This window comes from Brachypodium distachyon, chromosome 1 (genome assembly GCF_000005505.3).
Source record: "Brachypodium distachyon strain Bd21 chromosome 1, Brachypodium_distachyon_v3.0, whole genome shotgun sequence".
Classification (NCBI taxonomy): domain Eukaryota; kingdom Viridiplantae; phylum Streptophyta; class Magnoliopsida; order Poales; family Poaceae; genus Brachypodium; species Brachypodium distachyon.
The window spans coordinates 56,602,368-56,615,637 of NC_016131.3; the positions used below are offsets into that span (position 1 = coordinate 56,602,368).

The window sequence follows — 13,270 nt, forward strand, 5'->3', positions numbered from 1 at the left end:
TTTTGGAGTTGCGAAAGGTGATATGGAACGAAAAGGACTTTTGATGATGCGTTGTCCATGTCGCAAATGTGGAAACACATGCATGATGAAGCCTGAAGATGTTCAGATGCACGTGCTGGCATCGAATTTTGTGAAAGGTTATTCTCGCTGGACTTGTCACGGGGAGGATGCGGTTGATATCGGCAGCGGTAGCGAAGATGAGGATGTCCTGCGGTATGATCTGGCGAATGATTCCGAGGAAGAAACAAGGGTCGATGAGGAGGCTAATGTGGAAGGTGAAAGAGCTCCACGTGGCAGGATTGCCGAAATGCTAGATGACCTGTACCTACAGGACCAGCTGGAGGACCCCGAAGATGAGGCAGAGTTTGCTCAGTTCAAAAAATTGTTGGAGGACGCAAACACACCTTTGTATGATGGAGCTGGTGAAGAAAACAACGTGCTCGAAGTGACGCTCGAACTTTTGAGGCTGAAGGCAGCATCATGCTGGTCAGACAAGGGCTTCACGAACTTGTTGAGTTACCTTGCTTCGGTTTTTCCACAGCCAAACACCCAAGAGCACATACGAGGCGAAAAAGATTACATGCCCGCTCGGATTAAATTGCGTGAAACATCATTCATGTCCAAACGACTACATGGTATACATTGGAGAGTACGAGAACCATGAGAGCTGCCACATATGCGGTGCATCAAGATACAAGAAGAAAAACGCCAGAACTGCCGAAAACAATGGGGAAGAAGTAATGAAGGGCAGGCCAGCAAAGACTGTCTGTATCTTACGGCAGGTGGCCGAGTTGAGCGTTGGATGCAGAACGTTAAGGATGTGAGGTATCTCGTCTATCACGATCCGGCGCAGGCTGCATTCGATCCTGATGGGCACTACCGTGTGGAGGAAGCTAAGGTCCTAAGACACCATGCCGATGGGACTCAGTGGAGAAATTTCGACACGGCATTTCCAGATTTTGGGGCAGAGCCCAGAAACTTGAGGCTCGGTCTCAGCACTGACGGGATAAATCCTTTTGGAAACATGAACAACAAGCACAGCACATGGCCTTATTTGTCTACAACCTTCCTCCATGGTTAATCATGAAGAGAAAGTACATCCACATGTGCATGCTCATACAGGGTCCAAAGCAGCCGGGAGCTGACCTAAATGTGTATCTGCAGCTAGTGAAGGATGAGCTGAAGCAGCTTTGGAACTTTGGCAGAGTGGTTTGGGACGCAAACAGGAGGGAGTACTTCACGATGAGAGCAACGCTTCTGACCTGCATGCATGACTACCCTCCGAATGGAAATACTTCATGCCAGGTGACACATGTCTACAAGGCCTATACAAAGTGCGGTGAAAACACGATATCGAAGAAGTTGCCCGCTTCATCCAAAATTGTTTACATGGACCACCGAAAGTGGTTGGATGCTAAAGACCCATGGAGGGATGACAAGGAAAGGTTCAATGGGAAGACAGAGCACGGGACAGTGCCGAAGGAGAAGTCTGGTATGCAAATCCTCGAAATTGTGAATGATCTTGAGGTTGTCCCCGAAAAGATTGATGCGAAGAAATATAAGGAACCTGAAGGCGTCGTGTGGAAAAGAAGGTCCGTATTCTGGGACCTGGATACATTTTATTTACCATTGTAATTTTTTATATATAGCACACATGAGTATATGCATTGTAGTTTTTTATATGCTATATACATGATGTTTTATATGCTATATACACATGAGTATATAGCGGTTTTATATGCTATTTTGGAGAATTGAGTAATGAATTGTGGACCCGACCATCGTGTGGGGTTATTGGAGAAGGGGCCGGCCATCGTGTTGAGGGGGTACATACGCGGGTGGGTTTTTTATGCAGGTTTCAAGCTCCTAGTAGAGAAAATTTGCTAGTTTTTAGCATAGGTTATGCCAAAATTTTCGGCTGATATACATTTGAAGGTTTTGATGGCATAGGTACGAAATGGGCAAGAGTAGCCAGAAACCAGTTCTTGATCGGGAGGAGGTAGATCATGTCGATGAAGAGTCTTCATCGGGAGAGCAACTTGCCAGCTCTGGCTCAGGTAGCTCTCGTTCAGAAGAGCGCGAGAACGAGCGACGGGTGGAAGAGAGTAACCCACAGCCTTCTGAAACTCCCGCTAAGAAGCAAAGGAAGAAGACGCCGAGGGGGGACCACAACTTGAAGGAGTTCCGTTACGTGGTCACCCGGCACTCTGAGAGAGGCCGCTCGGAGTCGCCTGAGAGGGCACAGAAGGCCTTCGCAACGACCTGTGGAGCCGTTGCACGCAAGTATTACAAGATCACCGACGAGTGGAGTGACATCTCCCAAGTTGTTAGAAACACATGCATCGCGGACGGTGCAAGGAGGTTCCAAGTCATTGACGAGTGGCGCGAGCGATTCCTAGCGGCCGTCAACATAGCAGTCCGCAATGGACTTGCTAATTGGAAAACCACGGCTAGAAAGTGGATGGACAAACCCTACGAGATCATCAAGAAGAAATGGCCGTCGGTAACTGATGAGGCCAAATGGGAAAAGTTCATGAAGGATTCGTCTGACCCTGCCTTCATTGCGAAGAGTGAACGCATGAGGGCGTTGCGCGCGAGGAAGCCTTTGAACCACAAGCTAGGGAGTGCAGGGAAAGAGGGGAAGAAGAAGGTCTGATGCAAGCAGGACCGAATTCTCGAGGCGGCAGGCAGGGTGCCTCTAGTGCATGACATGCTGGAGGACCAACGTGCTAGAGAATATGCACGTCAGCACATGACACCCGAGGAGTGGGCGGGCATTGAGCCAATGCAGTCGCCTGTTAAGAATTTTACGGTAAGGGTTCACGTGCATTTAGTTGTTTTCGGCGTTAATTATGACACTCTTGATCCATATAGACTCACGTCCTGTCTTATATGATAACAGCAATATGCCCACAAATGGGAGGAGAGCAAGAGGTCAGAAACCTCCGACAACTCCGTGCAGAGCAAGAGGTGGGAGTCGGCTGTGACCGCCGACTTGCAAAAGGCGGAGTATACGGGCCGTGTTTTAGGAGAAGGCGAAGGGGCCTACTGGGATGATTATTTCCCGCCTACTCCGAAACGAAGCAGGGTCCAAAAAAAGCTCCCTGCTTCTTCTGAGATAATAGAACAAGCTAAGGCAGGAGCGCGAGACCAGGCATCTATCGTGTCTCAAGAGGTGCGGGAATATGCAGTGCAAGCCGTCCATCATTTGGTGTCGGCATTGGCCAAAGACCACCCCGCCCTTGGCGCCATACTCGAGGGAGGAGTGAAAGGTTTGAGGAACCTCCTTCCTCCTCTTCCCCCGCGAAAGAGCACCCCGCTGAAGAGCAGCGCCGCCTCCGACACACGTATGGACGAAGATGACACCTACACCCCAGGTTACAGCCCGGCTCCTAGCATGGACAACCCCCTCGCTAGCCAACCTTCCCCAAGCGAGGGCATCCGGGATAACGATCCGAGCGACAACATCCTTGTAAGCAATCTTTTCAAACTCTTTCTCACTCCTTACCTTCATGAATAAAGATCTTACCAACATATGCCTTCTTGTTACGCGCAGGCACCGGTGAAGTGTCGTATCCACGTTGACAAGCCTGGGAAGCCTGTAGGCGCCATTGGCCGCCTGATGCCCAAACAATTGCCGCCATTAGTGCATGGCATTCTCATGAATGACGCACAAGTGAGTGTGATGGTGGACTCCGTCGTCGAGGAGCATCGGGATTATGCTATCCCGCTACCTCCGGAGGAAGGTGTGGAAATCCTAGGCGGTTGTCCAAACTACCGGATTATGTGGCCTAGGAGCTTGGTATCTCTCTACAACCAGCGCTGGCCTTCTATGACTCCATCTCCCTCCGCCCACAAAGGTACTTCTCATTCGCCGCTCGGCCTTTCCCCTAGGATACTTCCTCCTGTCGATGCCAGCGGAGATGAAGAGCGGGCAATGTCGATTCCTACACAGCTCAAAGATAGCCAAACCATAGGGTCGGCACAGGCTGGAAGCGTCCCTCCCACCTTCTCTCTCTTGGGTGCCACTGAGTCCATTGGTGGCCGCAAGATCGATGACAAATACAAGGCAGAGGAGCAGAAGGCATGGGACAGTAAGAGGAGGCATAAAAAGAGTGGGCGCGGCGGCAAGACAATCAAGGAGTCCTGACATGCACCATGTGCCTGACATAACTGGAGTCTGGCAGGACCATAGGCCTGACATTCTCATCAAGAACCCATATCAAGGCCAGAGATTCGAAGACGGATCATATTTCATGGCTAGGGAGTTCGACCGGGTGCTTCTTTACTATCCTGAAAGACCGATGGTCACCGAAGATTCCCTGCGTGCCGTGTCCAGAGAGATGCAAGAGCTTCATCAGTTCTACATGCAAGCATCAGCTGGTTCTCAACAGCATGCCCAACAGATCAATGTTAGAATCCTAAAAGACTGGCTTCTTTGACCAAGAAACCGGGAAGATTCAGGAACGTCCTATCACCTTTGGTGTGGAGTTCAACGAACTGTTCCACCTCTTCAACCGCCAAAAGCTTGATATAAACCTCTTAAAGCTGTGGTCTGCCTACCAAATAAGAGAACTGCGGTGATTGGAGGTCAAAAAAGTAGCCATTCTAGACCCTGCGATGTTCAACTACGGTGACATCGGTCTTGAGCCAGAAAATGATGCCTCAAGAACCATGGCATCTAAATACTTGGTGGCATGTCTCAAGAAATACGCGGACGACGACTTCATCCTCTTCTTCCTTAATTTGGAGTTAGTTCAATTTTATATATGGAACCGTTTGTTTTTTCAAATTCAGTCTTTCTTAAACACCCTTAGATACTAAAGTTTGTTTTTTTGAAAACAGAGACCATTGGGTGACAATACTCATTTGTTTGCCTTGGTCCGCGGTGTACTACTTCGATTCACTACTTCCGAAGAAGGGTGTTCGACGTAGGTTCTGAAAACCCATCAAATCACTCATTAACACTTCCTGGAAAGTGGTGACCAAGGGAAAACTAGCTGGTAAAGGCTACAAAGACGAGCCTCACCACAACCACAGGTTCCCTTGCCAGCAACAGCCGCCCGGCAGTATATTCTGTGGCTACTACTGCTGTCACATCCTTATGGAGAATGCCAGCATGTTCAAGCCTGAGTGGAAGGGGTCAGTCGTGGCGATGGAAGAGTACTGGCGGCTCCGAATGACAATGGGACACCGACTTAAATGGGTCGTCTATAACATTCAAAGGGAGTTCGCCCATCTCATAAACAATGAGGTCATCAAGCCTAGTGTGGACTTCTTCGAACGCGTGGAACAAGTCATGTGTAGGGTTCACCCACGACAATAGATTCAAGTTTGAAATGAGATACATTTGTATTCTTTATACGCTTCCATGAAATTTTGACACCTTGTAATTATGCTTTTATGGAATTTTGACACTTTGTAATCAATGTCGTGAAGTGAGATACATTTGTATTCTTTATATGCTTTAAATGATGCGGCTTATATACATTTGTATGCTTTAAATGATGTGATGTGATGTGATGCGGCTTTATATGTATTTTTCTGTGATGAGATACATTTTTCTGAGCAGTATATATTATTCTGTGTATTTCCTGTGTATTTTCTGTGATTTTAATTGTTTTTTAAAATACCGAAAATGCATCAGTGTCGGTCGCTCGACCGACACTGTTGTGGAAACATCAGTAACGGTCAGATAGGAGCGACCACCACTGCAACGGTCGCTGCGACCGTTACTGACGATGGTACATCAGTAACGGTCGCGGCGACCGTTTCTGATGATGAGTATCATCAGTAACACGAAGTTAGTAACGGCGGCCCCGACCGTTACTGATGTTGTTTTTCGACCGTTACTGATAAGCCTTTCTGTACTAGTGATCTCTGTACAACAAATCTGAAGACACGTAGCAGTTAATCGGGGATCAAGTGGTGTATGCCGGTGACGGTAAAAACATATATCACGACATGATCTTCAAAATGTAACTTGTTGTTTTACATGTATACATGTTTGTAAAAAATATATATATTGGAAATGTTCGTCCATTGGTAGCATGTACAGCTATGGTTTCTGGAGATCATGTATTTCATGATCTGCAATGAGTTACACATGCTCAAGGAAATGTAGCACACAAAAGATAACATAGGAAATGCAGAGCAAGCATAACAGGAGACAGATCATTTCAGTCTAACACCTTCCATTTTATCTACTGATCAGGATGCCTTCTGATAGTAAGAGAGTCCAGGCAAAAACTAGGGTTTGTACGAATTAATCAGTTTTATCCCCAGACCAATAACTAGTTGGGTTGGGTGCACAAGTATTCGATGGTTCCCAAAAATGAGGCCGGCCAGGGCGCAAATCTCTCATTGACGAGAATTGGCGCTAGCATTTCATCATGATTTTCTTGTTCAAATGCACAAATTGACATAATTCGCATCAAAGAAGATATATAAGCTGGTTAATCAGCCTTGTCATCTCTAGTCTTTACCAAAGTTAGCATTGTATTGGGCGCTAGACTCCAGCTTCTTTGTGTCGCTAAGTTTCCTAACTGTCTGGAAAAACAGACTTAGCAGAAAATGAGATACTCTGATGAATTTCAATTTTATATTCAAGGGAAAACTGAAAAGGATGGCAAAATATCGCACCTTCATCAAATCTTCATTCCTGGCGTAGCCACGCTCAGCACAGATTATTGTGAGTGAGGTGGTGCGGAAAATAGGAGAGGTGGGGCGCCAACTTGACGATGAGCGCTGAGTGTAAAATCACAGCTTCCAACCTGCCTCGTTTTTCTCTTCTCTGCCATTGAAATTCTTCTGTTCAACCCCTTTCCCCTTGCTGACAAGTCACTATTGTTTCACTTGCAGTTATTGTCAAGGGTAGCGTTGCTCCTCGGCAAGAGATCGTCGGCTGCAACAGTAAGGTGAACAGGAAAAACTTGACTCCAGACACGTGGGTCTGTCTTCACCCGAAGACACTTACAATCATCCCTGCACTTCAGGCGAGGTATTACTGTGTTTGAGAACACTGAATGTATGCCAGCGTCCTTTATTAATTATGTTTTTTCCTTCCTTTTCTGCGTTAGTTGCAATCAAGAATCGAATGGATGTTATCCATTGCAATTGAGGACATCATTTACCATTATGTTTCTCTAGGTGAATCATTTACTGTACAACATGCTTCGTGAAGACCAGGAATGTCAGCTACTATGCTGTCGGAGGGCTATCAGATCATATCAGGGAGCTTAAGGCGTGCATAGAGTTTCCAATCATGAACCCTGATTTGTTCCCCCGAGTTGGGATTAAGCCACCTAATGTAAAATTCATCAAGGCCGGCCACTTGCATTTCTTTGTTTCAATGTGCATGAGCTATTAAAATAGTCAGCATTAAGAACATCCACTTGGCTTATTTTAGGGAGTGCTCCTTTATGACCCACCTAGGACTGCGAAGACGCTGCGTGCAAGGGCTATTACAAATAACATAGCCATCAAGTTCAGGAAGGTATGTCATATTAGAATGTCCCCCGGCCTCCTCCGCCCCTGTATTTATAACTATGTTCTTACTAATTTACATTGTCTGAATAGGTTGTCTCAAGTGATATTATCACTGCGTACGTTGGTGAAACTTCTTGGATGAAAAGAGAAATGTTTGCCTATGCACGTGATAATCAGGTAAACCACCCATTTTTTGACCAATCATCAGGCACGATGTGTGCATGTGGGTGGTTGGGCGGAGTATCCTGACGTGAATTTCATTATTTCAAAGAGAACCAAAGAGTTCACGAGCTACACATCAGTGCGATATAGGTTGTTAGTCGCACCAGTGGCGGGTAACAATCCTGATATGATTGGGTGATTTGCACGTTCCCTTAAGAACAAGCACACACACACACTAAATCCTGAAAAGAAAGTGCCCACCTTCACACTGATAGCAGCAGGCTTGATTAATTAAACAAGCAAAAACAAAAATACAAAAGGTAGCTACATGTCTGTTAGAAAAACTCCAGAGCACAACAAAGCCTAGCTTTTAGGCTGATTAGTTTTAGTTTATTCTTATCAACTACGAACACAAATACTCCCTCCATCTAACAAAGGATGTCTCAACTTTGACCAAATTTGAATGTATCTATACATTAAGTCATGTCTAGATATATCCAAATTTTGACAAACTTGAGACATCTTTTGTTGGACGGAGGGAGTAGCAGTTATGACTCTAATTTGGTAGGTACTAGATTAGGGTGGAGTGTATCATTACAAAAGAAATGTACTATAAATAAAGAATGCCTAACATTATTTAATGGAGTGATCTCTTTTTAATTATTACCTATAGCTCAACATTTCTTGCTGTTGTTTTATTTTCTCTGTCCAGCCATGCACATCATCTTCATGGATGAAATTGACGCAATAGGAGGAAGAAGACTTCGTGAAGGTTCAAGTACTGCTAATCGTGAGGTCTCTAGAGAACGTTCATGGAACTGCTAAACTAGTTAGATGTGCTTCATGAACTTGGGAAGGTATATTTCTTTTGCTAGATTTGATGACTGCGTGTGCAATATGAGTTTTATTGATGCCACATTCAACCGCGCATACATGCGCGCACCACATTCATTTTTGGAAGTTTTCACTTATTATATTGGTTTACGGATACATGTTTAGTAGTTTTACATGCTTCAAAGCTGCACCGTTGTGTTTGAGGTTTGTTATTTCCTAATATCAAGAGAGTTGAACTTCTCAGGAAAGTAATTTCAGTATGTCACATGGCTTGTATAAACTACTGCAATTAATTTCGTGAGAAGCTCAACTCATCTTGAGATAAGGAAATAACAAACCTCAGAAACAACGGTGCAGCTTTTAAGCATGTAAAACTATCAAACAGGTATTTGGAAACCAATATAATCAGTGGAAATTACCAAATATAAATGTGGTGCATGCATACAGAGTTGAATGTGACGTCAAAAAAACTCATTTTGCACATTAAGTCATCAAATCCAGCAAAATAAACATACCTTCCCAAGTTTATCAAACCCATCTAAATGGTTTAGCAGTTCCATGAGCGTCCTCTGGACCTCACAAAGCAGTACTTCAACCTTCATTAAGTCTTGTTCCTCCTATTGCATCAATTTCATCCATGAAGATGATGCATGGCTGGACAGAGAAAATAAAACATAGCAAAAAAGTTGAGGTATATGTAATAATTAAACAGGGATTGCTCCATTAAAATGTAAGGCATGCACTCTTTATTTATAGTACATTTCTGTTGTAATGATACGCTCCACCCTAACCTAGTACCTACCAAATTAGGGTCATACAAGCTATATGTGTTCGTAGTTGATAAGAAGAAACTAGAACTAATCAACCCGAAAGCTAGTTTTTGTTATATATACTCTGGAGTTTTTATAACAGACATGAAGCTAGGTTTTGTATATTGATTTTTGCCCCTTTAATTAATCATGTTGCAGGCCATGGTGCGATTGACAACCTCTCTCACACTGATGTGCAGCTTGTGAACTCTTTGGTTCTCTTTGAAGTAATGAAATTCATGTTGGCATCCTCTCTCCCACACCGTGCTCGGTGATTGGTCAAAAAATGAGAGGCTTACCTGATTATCACGTGCATAGGCAAACATTTCCCTTATCATCCGAGAACTTTCACCAACGTACGGAGTGACAATAGCATTTGAGACAACCTTTTGCACCCAATGTAAATTAGTAAGAACATAGATATAAATAATGGGGCGGGGGAGGGGGGCAGTCTAATATGACATATCTTCATGAACTTGGCGTCTTTGTTACTTGTCGCCTTTGCAAGCAGCGTCTTCCCAGTCCCAGGTGGGCCATAAAGGAGCACTCCCGAAAATAAGCCAAGTGACTGATTCTTAATGCTGACTATTTTAATAGCTTGTGCACATTGGAACAAAGAAATGCAAGTGGCCTCAGATGAATTTTACCTTAGGTGGCTTAAACCCAACTCGGGAGAACAAATCAGGGTTCATGAGTGCAAACTCTATGAACTCCTTAAGGTCCCTGATCTGATTTGAAAGCCCTCCGGCAGCAGAGTAGCTGACATTCCCTGGATCCTCACGAAGCAGACATTCCCTGGATCCTCACGAAGCATGTTGCACAGTAAAGATTCACCTAGAGAAGAAAAATGGTAAATCACGCCCTCAATTGCAATGGATAATATCCATTTGATTCTTGATTGCAACTAACGGAGAAGATGGAAGAACAAACATAATAAAGGATGTTGACATATATCTAGTATTCTCAAACACGGTAATACCTCGTGCACCTCGTGCGGAAGTGCACGCATGATTGTAAGTGTCTTCGGGTGAAGACAGACCCGTTTGTCTGGAGTCAAGTTTTTCTTGTTCACCTTACTGCTGCAGCCAACGATCTCGTGCCGATGGCCCACGCTACCCTTGACAATAATTGCAAGTGAAACAATAGTGACTTGTCAGCAAGGTGGAAAGGGGTTGAGCACTGAACAGAAGAATTTCAATTGCAGAGAAGAGAAAAACGAGGCAGGTTGGAAGCTGTTACTTTACACTCACAGCGCTCATCGTCAAGCTGGCGCACCACCTCTCCTATTTTCCGCCCACGGCTCTGATAGGCCTTGATGTGATTGTGAGTTTTCTTGAACTCCTTCTTTAGCGTGTTCTTCAGCTAGTCTCGCGCTGCAATCGCGAACACTTGTAAATGCAACGGAATCTGACAAAGGCATGCATGAACGCATATGGGTTTCCAGAGTAAAATGCTCAAGATCGAAGAGCCGTGGACAGAGTAAAGAAGAGCATGAATGAACGTACAGTCGCCAAGTATCAACTATATAAGTTCCCTTGGATGCTAGCAAGGAAAAATGGCATGGATAAACAATTCATGACTCCAGAAACACACTAGCACTCGTCGAGTCCTTTTGTTATTAGCTACCACTACGTGCATCGTTCAGTTATACTCTCACAGAAACAAAAAAAAATAGGACAGCATAAAGCACTCCAGTCCCAATCATCTCATCACTGAACAATCGTACCCTATAGCAATGAAGATCCAAATCAAATCTAGAACATTCCATGAGTGAATCATGCCCAAAGTCGAAATCTAGAATTTTCTTTTCTGAAAAAAAAACGGGGGTTAATCATAATTCAACACGGGATCGATCGATGACCGAGGTTTAGCGGCCGGCCCAGAACCCCCAAAACAAGGGAGCATCGATCCTTACCAAGTTCCCAAGACAGCGGAAGCAGTCAAACCAGGGAATTGATCCGCAACCGAAGTGAAGCCCGTGGATTTGCTCCGGTCGTCTTCTCTAGCCCGTGGGGTCCGAGACGGCGGAGCAAGCTAGGTCACGCGGCAGCAGGCGCACACAAATAACATCCGTCGGACATTTGCGGCGGTAGAAGAGGAAGCCAGGGATTGAGGGAGAGGGGGAGACGTACCTGTGCAGGAGAGGAGCAGCGCCCGGTACTGGAAGATGGCGGCGGCGCGGTAGCGGCGGCGGCCATGGCTGGCGGCGGAAATGGAGCGGAGCCTTGTGGCAGGCGGTGGACTCCACTCTGACTCGACCGTGACCGCAACTTGATTCTGCGGCGGCGCCCAGGTGGGCCGCGAATGTCCCATATTTATAATAAAAGGAGGTGGAGTTATATTGAAAAAAAAGGAAACTAGCAGCGGCCCATCTGCACAGGGCGGGCCTTATCTGAACTGAGCGGGCTGTGGCCTCACGGATTATAACAGTAGGGTTCAGGGCCTTCAGGGCTTCAGGCACCACGGAGTAGTACGGGCCGAATAACAAATAAGACCTTAAACATTTACCGTTGCTGATAAAGATGGTCTTCATGACGTCAAACCAAACCAAACGCTTCTATGCTGTCAAAAAAATAAACAAGCTTCTATTCCCTCCGTCCGGTGTTAAATGTCGTATCTTTGTATAGATAGGTATGTTTCTGTACTCAGTTTGTACTCCCACCGTTGCACTAAAACAACGGCAAGTATTTAAGAACGAAGTAAATATATTTATCTAGACAAAGTTACGACGGTTGATACCGGAGTAACCGGACGAAAAGACTAAGGCCCTGCTTGGATGTCTAGTAGAATCTTCCGGCTGAAAATATTCACGAGCGTAATTATTGGGGCACCAAACAAACCCCCGGAAATATAAAAAAAAAAGAGGTCGGTATGTGCGTTTTGTTTTATCGCCGGATCAGCCGAAACGACGGAAACTTTCCCGGCCGAAACGACCATCCAAGCGGACAGTTTCGTCGGGAGCGTTTTTTTTTTTGCCGGACCGCAAGTTACATCCGGATTGGACTTCAATACGGTCATCCAAGTTGGGCCTAAGTGCTTTCTACACGGATTGAGGGCCCGAAACCGCGTAGCGGGCCCCTGAGGCCTTATTTGGTGTTAGCGTATTATTTAGTCACTAGTGTTTTGGTATTTGAGAGCATCCAAAACTCTCAAAAATCCAAAACACTAGTGTTTTTTTAGAAATTTGGTAAAAGAATAGAATGTTTTGTGAGAGAAAACTAGAAATAATCTCTTCAAAATCTTTCTACCAAACAACCATTTGAATTTCTAGTATTTCTCATTCTGGAGTGGATAATACACTAGAAAACCAAAAAAAACTCTAATACCAAATAAAGCCTGACGCGGATCTCCATCATGGTGACCACCGGCAACGAAGTCGCATATGGCAAAGGTGGAAAGCATCACCGTACAAAGGGTCAACCTGCCCAGACTAGAAGGAAGACAAAAAAGGAGGTCGAACAGAAGATCGTCCGAGAAGATCTGTTGGGAGAAGACACCGAAGAGCTCAGGATCCAAAGCGGGCAGAATAGGCTCGCGTATAAAAAGAAGCTCAACTGCTTTGGCCTATACTTATGCACTCGAGCGATTCCAGGGAGAGAAGAGGATTAGTACGGCACACTAGCTCTGTAGCTCAGATTAGAATCCACCGGTTGCGTGTGCGTGTGCTTATTTAAAGGGTTGTAAACATGTTTATTTGAGACTATAAAACGAGAAAAAAGAAGGAAGAAGTCGAGAGATTCGCTCCAACATCAGCGCACTCTCTATTTGCGGGACAAGAGAGAAAGAGTCAAAGCCATGCATATCGCTGCAACTTGCAATCACCCATTCATCAGCGCACTCTATTCGTTGCAGTTTCTAGTTAACAAATAATCACCCATTCATTGAGCAAGTAACTAACGAACTCTGCTCTCTTTTTTGTTGAAGACTGCTGCTTTTCACCGAACCTTTTTAAGGGCTCTCGCTCAATTATTTGTTTT

General features: G+C 45.1%; 1 long non-coding RNA gene across 5 annotated transcripts; it reads right to left on the reverse strand.

The window, feature by feature from the left end:
* Window positions 1–6,004: 6,004 nt before the first annotated feature.
* On the reverse strand, window positions 6,005–11,576 carry LOC100821070. Of its 5 annotated transcripts, XR_002962338.1 has the most exons (7): window positions 11,426–11,576; window positions 10,544–10,666; window positions 10,273–10,410; window positions 9,941–10,127; window positions 9,593–9,839; window positions 6,643–9,138; window positions 6,005–6,549 (listed from the first exon to the last, which is right to left on the reverse strand). It is a non-coding gene; the product is annotated as an uncharacterized LOC100821070 (long non-coding RNA). The 5 variants fall into 5 exon arrangements; XR_002962339.1 differs by lacking the exon at window positions 9,593–9,839; XR_002962336.1 differs by having other exon boundaries at window positions 6,643–9,839.
* Window positions 11,577–13,270: the final 1,694 nt, after the last annotated feature.